A 7,765-nucleotide genomic window follows, 5' to 3' on the forward strand; every position below is an offset into this window, starting at 1 on the left:
TTTATCAAGTAATCAAGTCAAAACTTTCTTGTTTTTAGTTCTTTACGGAATTAGATTAAAAATACCTGAAAAAATAAATCAAAAGTATGGCTTAAAGATACTAATTCTTTTTGTTGAGTTGAGATCGCCATATTAAGTATTTATATAGGTTAAGGCTAGTATAAATTAAAGGTGTATGGTCATTTAATAGACGATTTAATATCAATAAAAAAAGACTAAACTTGACGAAAAAAATGGCATTTCCTACCATGAAAATTTTATAGAGCTCTATCTTAGGAATTTTTAGATCGAATGCATGAAAAAAAATCCAGAATGCTTAAATTTTTTGATTCAAATAATTGATTACCATTTGTATAAAAAATGATGATTAAAAGATAACAATTTTTACTAAGTTTTGTTGATTTTGAAAATATATATAATCTTAAAAGAAGATCCCTCTAAGTTTAAAGAAGGGTTTTCCTCCTTAATGCACCCTTATTTTATATCCAATTTGTTTCATATATGTGCAATTAATTTGTATATTCATAAAAAACTACGATTAGCACAGAAAAAATATAACTTTTATAATTTCATGAATTATTTTTATTTCTTTTCTTTTCATGCTTATCATTGCGATGTTTTTTTGCTTCCTTGATTTTTTGTTTTTCTATTTCGGCCTTAAGAGATTCCTCTCTAGCATATTTCTCTCCCAATATTCCTCCCCTATGCATTTCATTCCTTCGTTCATACTCAGCGATTCTGATATAATATCTTTTTTTCAATAGAATTTTTCTTTCAATGTCTGCAATACGATCTTTTTTCAGTTTTGGATAGTTCGGAAGACACTTTTCACACACATCTATATCTTTATTTGTCGTTAAACGATTACAAATCTCACAATAAACACTTATACACGAATTTTTATAATCTTCTCCGCATCTTATGCAACCCGGGCGGAACTTTGTCAGATTATATTTAAAGACTGGTGTCCAGAACATGTAAAATTTCTGGCATTTTTTTACTATCTTTGCAGGACCAACATATTTGCATTTAGAACATTTTATCAGAACTTGATGTGTGCTGATTGTGAATTCTGAATCTGTTTTATTATACTTCACGTATTTAATGGATTTAAAAAAACCACATAACATTTTTATGCAAATTTTAATTTACCTTAAATATAGTTTTTAGATCGCCTTTTTTTTAATATGAAATTAAATTCATATACAATAAACTTTTGAAAACCATATGCTATTTTAGATCTTATTTGTTGATTAAATGTTAAATTTTTTTGGCTGTTATTTATTTTCTTATGCCTTAATTTAAGATATTAATGTTTTAAAAATCATTAATGATACTAAACAAAAAATATATGTGATCTTATTGGCGTCTAAATACACGCATTTGAGTGTTATAATAATATTATAATGGACGATCAATAGAAAAAATTGCGCTTAATCATCCCATTCTAAATATTACAGATTATATCTAAAAAACGTTAAAATTAAAACTTTTTGTCTAGTGACGCATTTAGAAAAGTTTTAGACTGAATTTTCGGTTCTACTATTGCATTAAAAATTAACGAAAAAGTGGGCATGTGCTCTAGTTCATTATATCTCTTTTTTATTTAAATTAATGACACTCATAACTTGAAAATATATAATATTTACATTAATTTACTGGGATGGCGTTAGATGGCTATAAAATACCACAGGTTGTATATTAAGGTCTATGAAATGCCAACTGGAGCGAAAGCAAAGGCTCAAAAAATAGAATCGAAGAAATCAGTTGAATGATGGTTCTTGAAATAATAATATTTTCAGTCCTAAATTTCAATGTAATTAATTGAAAGAGATGTTAAGCAAATGTTTTTTAAAGAGATTTCTAATGTTTTTTTTTGGAAAAAATTTTAATAAAGAAAATTTCAACTGGTACACAGATAAATTTATTGAAGAAGCATCTGTGTTATAGATTTCCCATGAAAATAGAATCCACGATACCCATCATATCGTATGTGCGCTATATTCTAATTATCTATAGATTCATTGGTTCCACGATAATTTCTCTTTAGGGGAATTTACTTTAAAAGATTATCAAATTATACAACCTCATCGGTTATAAAATTAGCTATCAAGAAGATGTGATATGTTTAATGACAGGAATTCAAAAAAAATATAAAATCCAGATCAAATATAAAGATATCTTGAATCTATTCTTGTGTATCTGTAAACATTGTAAAAAAGCAAAATATATAAATTAAAACTTATTGTCATAAAGGGGGATTGATTGACTAAAAAATGCCATGATTCGTATATAGAAGAGTTAAGAATTTTAACAAAAGAAGAAAAAAGCACAGACGATTTTTAAAAATATCGAAAGTGGCTGATTTATAGAAAAATTGTAAGGTAAACGTTTATAAAAAATTATAACGATGGACAAATCTCTAGAGCCGTATTAAGTTTTTCATGGTAAAAAAAAGTAACAGAAAAAGATAAACTCACTCAAAAATATATTATAGGGGTATGAATTTTGAGTTTATGAATTTATTGCTGATCAAAAAACATATTTTTTCTATTTAAACTTGGGTTTCCATATATTTTATTGTATTTATTAATCTACTGTTCTTACAAGAATCGTTGTATATGAAAATAATATTATATTTCTAATCAAGAATATCTTTAGCGATAACTTCGATTTATTTATGTTTGAGACAAATTTTTATATTTTCTAAACCTTCTTTTTTGCAAGATGTACAGTGTTTATAAATTTTTTATGTGAAAGATCCTTGATAAGTCCAACCCAACAAAACCCGAAAAAATTTGTGCCTCAATATTAAATAATTTTTTATATTTTAAGTGTCTTTTTAGTATAATATAAATCTTGGGCTAAACACTTCTTTGCTACATACGATGAAATAAGAATGCATTTTTAGGAGAATTGAATAAGAAACTCTGTGTTTATCTGAAAAAAATCATTTAATTATGCGTGGAATTTTCATTTCAGAGCAGGTTTATTTTCCATATTTTTTTTTATCCTCATAGGGTGAATTTTATATATATAATGTTCCATGGGACTACGGTTGTAATATGCAAATATTTAGTCTATCATTTAACTTAAATGACACATAATTATAAAAAATATCATGTAATGAAATTATATAAGCACGAAAAAGGAATTTAATTAAGGCCAGATGCAAGAGATACAGCCAAAATAGTGTATAATTGACTTATAAGGATATAAAGTTTTAATTTAAACTTATATTTTTTTGCGCTGAAACACCACGAATCACGAACGCAGGTGCATTTGCTATAAGTCATTATTGGTAGATATGGGATTTAGCCTTAGCGGTTACTCGATTGACATGGGCAAATTAGAACCGTTCAACTTTTTTTCCTAGAGAAAACTGGTATCTAAACCGTAAACTTTTACTCTTCAGAATTTGATGTACTATTTTGAATCAAAAAAACAAAAAAAAAGATATATACGTCGTGTAAATATTTAGTTTAAAAAACTTATGAAATATAAAATAAATTGAATTTTTATGTGCCGATAAGCATTTTTAAATTGTCCCCAACAACCGATTATAATCATATAAAATACAAGGTTTCATCAAATGGAACTCGTAGAAAACATTTATTCTATTCATGAATATATAATATTAAAATAAATTCCAACACAATTTTTTTATATAAAATGTTTACCCCCAAAATTTTAATAAATAAAAAAAAAGATTTATAGAACATATAATTTCGTGATAACTGTATTTAAACATTTATAACACAGAAGCATTGTAAATTAAATGCTAATTTCAATCCTTTTCTTTGATAAAACGCCAGTAAGAGATTTTATTTACACGAATGACACATTAATGATTCTATATGGGGTAGAATAAAAGCTTTTTTCCTGTTTTGTAATAATAAAAAGGCTCCTAAAAATAAGCTAAAGTAAGAATGCTTTCAAGCTATATTGCTATTAAAAATATAATATGCACATATAAGACTATGTGTATGATGAAATAAAACAATTATAGTTTTTTTGTGTTCGGGATGTCATGCATTTTTTTCATATAAAATTATATAGGTCTGAGCCTAAAAATTAAATATTAATAAGCAATATCTAGTGATATTTTTAAGTTTATGTATATAATATATCAATTTTATTCATAAAAACTAAAAAAACAAATCACAAATCAATCATCTAGAACATGGTCAATAATATTACAAAAATATAGCAAAGCTTAAGATATAATAATTTTCAATTTAAACCATTAAAAATAAGTTTAGAAAAGAAATCATATTATGATTTTCTGATAAACATCACATCTAGTTCACACAAAGGTTTAGAATTGCCCCGAATTAATTCATATTTTATCATCTGAAATATATCAATGAAATAGCTTTTGTTTATGGCAATGAAATATTTCTTTTTTAAGAAATAGTATAACTGGTGTTTTTTTAGTTAAAATAAAAAGATAAAGCCACGTATATGCATTTTTATTCTTAATACTTACTTTTTTTTTGTTATATCAAAAGAACTTATCCCTATGTATATTTTTTATTGATGATATCATATTTATTAACCTTATGTCGTTATTTGGTTTTAAAGACCTAAAAACACTGAAAGATGTAAATATCTGTTTTATAACGATTTTAAATATAAATTTATATGTTTCATAATAATATAAAAAAATACAATGTATAATCCTATGGAAATAAAATGGTCGATATTTCACTGTCTTTACCTACAATTTATGGTAAAATAACCTGCATATATACATAGTTTTTCCAATTAGTACCTTTTTAGATTGTTTTATATTCTTATTGATATTACATCAAAAAGACACCATCTCTACCTAAAATGATTTTAGTTCGTGTATTTTTCTATAAGTGTGCAATATGGAGTCTACAATTATTGCCTATTTTTTACTTTATAGGCTTTTTGTGGGCAGGACCTGATTAATTTTGAACCTGCTGTTATTCAGATTATAAATTTATCTGATATGGGATGCTGAATATTATAACTGCTTTCTCTATGTCAATATAAAACAGACAACTAGCTTTCCTTAATTGACGTATTTTTGCAATTTATAAAAAGCCGCGTTCTTTTATTGATATATTTGTGAATGAAATAAGTTACATCCTTTAAATTGTAGGATTTCTTTAATATTGAAATATAACCATATTAGATTATAAATGGTGATATAATCTTTTAAAATGATGTATTGCATATGCTTTTACTCTTCTAAAGTGATTATCAAATTTTATGCCAAATTTATCAATTCTTATAGTTTTTGTATGTGTATTTGATTTTCTCTTTCTACCATAGCCAATGCCTCGTGATGTTTCGTGACTTTGAGTTACCATTAATTATATACTTATCCACTGGATTTATATATATTACGTGCCTTTTAATTGTGCACAGTTATAACGGGTGATCTTTTTATACATATTCAGCTAGATTTTTTTCTTTATCGCCTGTTTCTGCATCAACAGATGTACTTCTTTATGTTTTTCTAAACAAGAATTGATTTGTCTGTATGCCGTCTCTTTTTTATATCTATAAACAATAATTGGCATTTCTGGGTTTAAAAAAATCTCTGGTAGACCCAGTACTATACACAGCATTCTTTCTTTTTTTTATTTGGTACTCTTGATTATTATAATTATAACGATGTTTTTTATTCATTTATTATTTTCTGATTTTGTTCCCTGGTTAGTTGCTGTATTTTAACCTGCTTTAAATCAATATTTTCTGATAAATAGTGCAAAATATCAGCCCTTGTATCAAGGAGCTCTCTTATTCGTTAATTATTGTTAACACCAAAAAGTATAAAAGATTTTTTCATTTACATATAACTAATTAAAATTCTTACGGATGAATCATAAAATACTTTATCGAATTTCTTTTTTTCCCCCCTCTAAAATCTTCAATTCCTTTAATACCTTCCTTTATTTTAAATTTCTTAGCCCCCAAAATATATCATATACATGGTTTATTTTTCATGAACGTTGCTGCATTCATCGTTATTTCTTGTTTCATGAAATTTTTTCCGTTTCGGAAATTTAATTCTTTTTGTGCATGGCCCAGTTCTTGTGATCTTTGTTCAAAAATACTGCCAAAAAACTCTATCTAAATCCAGAAACCTCTTCTATATGCAAATAGAAATACCTATTCCACGGATAAGCTATACTCGAAGAAATTGTCTATGTTGCCTGCAATACTTTAGAAGTCTTTTAAAATTTCCGGTGGAAGTCTAGAGATTTTTCATTGTAATTAAGCTAGAAGTGTAGTATATACATTATCATAAAATAGATAACAGCATCTCTAATCATCTCGACGAACTTCTCCGGCGACTTTGAAATTTCAATCGAAGAGCAATCTAGGATTTTTTCAACGATTACTATTTTACTGACAAAGAATTCAACTATTCGCACGAAGAGCTCTGATATAGATAGTTATTTATCCCATCGGATTTTCTCTTACTCAGTCAAATACTGTGTTTCTGATCGCGAGGGGACTATATCCAGCAAGAACTCTAACCGCAATCCTTAATGATCGCATGAATACTTTATTGGATAGACATGCTTTTTAATTCTCACGAGGTTATCCATCGAATAAAAAAATACATTTATTTTTTTTACTGCTATCGCGATTTCTTAAATTTTCGTTTAATAGATTAATTCATAGTCTTTCTGAAGTTTACATGGCAATTATTATATGCGACAATAAAAAAAAATGTTATTATGAATTTTCATCTTATATCGGAAGTCTTAAAATGGTTTTTTTCTAAATATAAGATTTATGTTTGTTGATTTCTAAAATAAACCTTTTAAAATGCTGTTTAATTTATAAAATTATTTCGGGGGATGAAAAGTCATTAATTATATAGGATTCGTATTTTAGAAACACAACTTAAATAAATTTTGCATAAATTATTAAAAAACTTTAAACAGAAATACCCTATTATAGATTATTGACTTTGCATTTAATATAATAGCTGTGTATTGAAATCTTTATTTTATGCATGCCACTGAATTGTAATAATTTATCCACCCCTAACATCATATGATATGCTATAATTATTAGCGAAGGGTTCACATGCGAGAATAATGATAGATAAGTGTTATTTACCTTTTAAATTAATATTTTATGATAAAAAATAGTAAAAGACTAACTATAATTATCATCATTATTTTCAGTCTCTCGAATATCCAAATTAATATAAATGTAATTTTATGAAGCGATTTGGCTATAAAGGTTTTCTTCAAATAAAAAATATAAATTGTGCTATAAAATATATATCAGGATATCGAATACCACTATTTACTTTATAAAATTCGAAGGTAGCACCGAGTTTAAAGGTAGATGCAAACTATATATTTATTGACTTTAATTTAAGGTTTTTTTCTCAAAAAATAAATATATATATATTTATGTGAGCAAATTTTTAATCTAGTTTGGAAAAAAGAGATATTATCTAATATTTAGTGAATAGAAACATGATTTAAAGTTTTAACGTATAATTTTTTCTGGATTTATTAAAATCCATCCCATAATAAAAATCAATGAACTTATTGTTTTTAAGACTTTTATTCTGTAAAATTTGAATTTTAATTAGAAGTTGATTGTTTGTATAACATTTATTTTAAAAAAATGAATCTAATATATTTCAAGGGCTCAAAAATTTAAATATAAATGATATTATAACGGTTTTTAAGAACTAAACCATTTTAATAAAGTATAAAATATAATATCGTTTTTTATTCCACTTGTATTTTAAATTGGA

The sequence above is a fragment of the Rhyacophila brunnea genome, unplaced genomic scaffold (assembly GCF_057557595.1).
Source record: "Rhyacophila brunnea isolate RB1 unplaced genomic scaffold, BYU_Rbru_1.0 scaffold_98, whole genome shotgun sequence".
In the NCBI taxonomy this organism is placed as follows: Eukaryota; Metazoa; Arthropoda; class Insecta; order Trichoptera; family Rhyacophilidae; genus Rhyacophila; species Rhyacophila brunnea.